The sequence below is a fragment of the Coregonus clupeaformis genome, chromosome 30 (assembly GCF_020615455.1).
Source record: "Coregonus clupeaformis isolate EN_2021a chromosome 30, ASM2061545v1, whole genome shotgun sequence".
NCBI classification, from domain to species: domain Eukaryota; kingdom Metazoa; phylum Chordata; class Actinopteri; order Salmoniformes; family Salmonidae; genus Coregonus; species Coregonus clupeaformis.
Genome location: NC_059221.1, coordinates 45,189,013 through 45,192,170, shown reverse-complemented (window position 1 = coordinate 45,192,170; position 3,158 = coordinate 45,189,013). Strand labels below are relative to the sequence as shown.

Genomic DNA, 3,158 nt, shown 5'->3' with positions numbered 1-3,158 from the left:
ATACCTGGCCCTAGTTTGGGGAGTTGGTTTGTTGGGGTGGAGGCACCATCTTGCTCTTGGCAGACTGAATGTAAAAGCTAGTCCAATGTAGGTTTCAGATGCTGAAGTTGACTGCTTCGCACTTCCATACAGTTGGTGTCCAGGGAGTTGAACTGACCAGAGACATAGATAGTCAGAATTCAGCTAACAGTCAAGTAAAATTAGATCAGTTTCTTTGGTAAGTTTCAAACACCTAGGATTTTGCAGCATTAAAATCCAGTTATATTTAAGTAAAACACTGACATCTAGTGGAAGTGTCCTGCACAGACTCAAGCTGATATAAATGACAACTTTTGCAGAGAGCTCCACCCTACTCCTGCTTAACAGGAAGGAGCAAAGCTCACAACAGAACAGTGCTGTAACATGCAGTTATTCAGCTAAACTGATATTTCTTATAGAAGGACGAATAATCTTTGTAAACGATCAAGAATCAAAACAACAATTGAAGACTAAGCATTAGCACACAGCATCTCTTTATAATGTTGTTTCATTCCAGGAGGAACTCAAGACTGCATTGGAGCGCTTACAGGAGAAACTGAAGGTCTTTGGAGAAGTTAAACTGGCCTGTGATCAAACAGCCAACCACATCAAGGTAAGAATACAGAGTGAAGCTGAGATGGAGTGATACTTTACACATTTACCATAACTCTGTGGAATTATGGATGATCAATTATTGATTATGTCTTTTACATTCCTCTCTGCTGTCTCCAGAGCCAGGCCCAGCACACAGAGAGGCTGATTAAGATGGGGTATAAGAAGCTTCATCAGTTTCTATATGCGGAAGAGAGAGCCAGGATAGATGCACTGAAGGAGGAAGAGGAGCAGAAGTCAGATGATGAAGAAGAAGATTGAGGAGTTGAGCAGAGAGATATCATCACTTCCAGACACAATCAGAACCATAGAGGAAGAGCTGGGAGCTGAGGACATCTCATTCCTGCAGGTAAGGACTAATCTACCTCTGATAAATCAACAGCCCTTTCAATTATGAAATAAACATTGTATTAGTACATTCATATGTTTTAGATTGATTTTCTATGATCAATACATCTATTAATGTGTTATTTTGTTTCCCTACAGAACTACAAGGATACAGTGAAAAGGTAAGGGGACTTTATTATGTCTTTCTCTTCTCTGGGGTTCTGTACCAGAACCCAGTGGACACTGCCAGATCCAGAGAGGGTTTCAGGAGCGCTGATAGATGTAGCAAAGCACCTGGGCAACCTGCAGTTCAGAGTGTGGGAGAAGATGCAGGAAATAGCTCAGGACAGTAAGTATTTAAGGGGTATAATAAGGTATTATATAGTGTAGACCATGACATCACTATGACTCTCCAATACAGAAAAAGAGACAGTGAATTATTTTTAAGATGGCACTCCAGTCTCCTTTCACCTCATTTATCACCTGATTTACTTAACAAAGGCTCATCTCAATATGTAGTGCAGGTATCCTCATGACATGGCACAAGTGGTGGAGATGGGGGGGCTTTCCTATTTTGTCCTCTATTACTCCTCTATTGTTCAAGGGGGGAGGCCGATGAAATCACAGTGCACCCATCAGACCAACTCATTGAATGGACAACTCCTAGAAGTTTGCAGTTGTTCACAGACTTAAGGGTAAAAAAATTGTTTTATCAAAATAGTGTTTTTAGTCATTACTGTATTTATACATGAGATATTGTTTTTCAACAGGAAAAGTTTTTTAAAAAATAGCTGGAGTGCATCTTTAAAATACATAACATCAATTTTCATGGAACATCAAATCCGTTTTTTTTTTTTTGTAATTTAGCAGACGCTCTTATCCAGAGCGACTTAGAGGAGCAATTAGGGTTAAGTGCCTTGCTCAAGGGCACATCAACAGATTTTTCACCTAGTTGGCTTGGGGATTAGAACCAGCGACCTTTCGGTTACTGGCACAACGCTCTTAACCACTAAGCTACCTGCCGCGGTTTCAGTGTATTTATCAAAAAGCAGATTGTACATTTACAGATGTGAAGTTTTACGAGGATTTCCCAATAAGTAATGTTCACATATAGAACACAAAACATATATAGCATCATATATCATATACAGTCATGTATTCCCCCTTCATTTGAATTAATCTAGTGTATTTGTGTTCTCTCTGTTCAGCTCCAGTGACTGTTCATCTCCAGCTTTAACTCAGGAACACACAGCTGGGACATTGATGTTGGGGAGAATACATTCTGGGACCTGGGTGTGATCACAGAGATTGTCCAGAGGAAGGGAGAAAGTGGTTTATGGATGGATCCTGGGATGTGTGGTTTTGTGATGGGTATTATAAAACACATGTTCCAAATAAGCAATCCACTTTACTCACAGAGAGACGGAACCCCCAGAGGATCAGAGTGCAGCTAGACTGGGAAGGAGGAAAGCTGTCATTCTCTGACCCTGTCAATAACACACATCTACACACATTCACACACACTTTCACTGAGATAGTCTTTCTATTATTCTGGAATCCCCATACTCTCCACCTCCCTCTGGGGGTGTTACCAGGTAAGGTGACTGTATCAGTGGATACTGTCTCTGTCTGAATCAGGGACTAACATGATGTAAATGAGTCAGCAACACTCACTGATGTCCTTCATTAAGATTGTTAGAAAGAGATGATAGAGTAGCAGGCCTTCTCCTGCTGTAACACCTGTCACACAATCATCATTTAATACTGTATTATAAGAATCCCTATCAATACTTTCTGTAACACTCTCACCTGTCTGATAATGATAGTCATTGTATTGCAGTAAATGAGATATGGATAAATTAAAAGATGTAGCATAGTGTTAGGAAGCAAGCCTGATGAACCAAACCACTAATCTTTCTGATGATACCAACAGACTTCACCACTTTGATGCAGACAATGATGGATGGCACTAATTACAGGGAAATTCTTGAGGGAAACCTGTTTCAGTCTTCCAGAGATTTCAGACTGGGACGGAGGTTCACCTTCCAGCCGGACATTGACCCTAAGCATGCTGCTAAAGCAACACTCGGGTGGTTTAAGGGGAAATATTTAAATGTCTTGGAATGGCCTAGTCAAAGCCCAGACCTCAATCCAATTGAGAATCTGTGGTATGACTTAAAGATTGCTGTACACCATCCAAC

General features: G+C 40.7%; 1 long non-coding RNA gene across 2 annotated transcripts; it reads left to right on the top strand.

Moving 5' to 3' along the window:
* Window positions 1–444: 444 nt before the first annotated feature.
* Window positions 445–2,759, top strand: LOC121546799. 2 transcript variants are annotated; one of them, XR_006657642.1, is made up of 4 exons: window positions 445–631; window positions 751–979; window positions 1,117–1,139; window positions 2,166–2,759. It is a non-coding gene; the product is annotated as an uncharacterized LOC121546799 (long non-coding RNA). The 2 variants fall into 2 exon arrangements; XR_005996417.2 differs by lacking the exon at window positions 2,166–2,759 and having other exon boundaries at window positions 1,117–1,154.
* The last annotated feature ends 399 nt before the right edge of the window (window positions 2,760–3,158 follow it).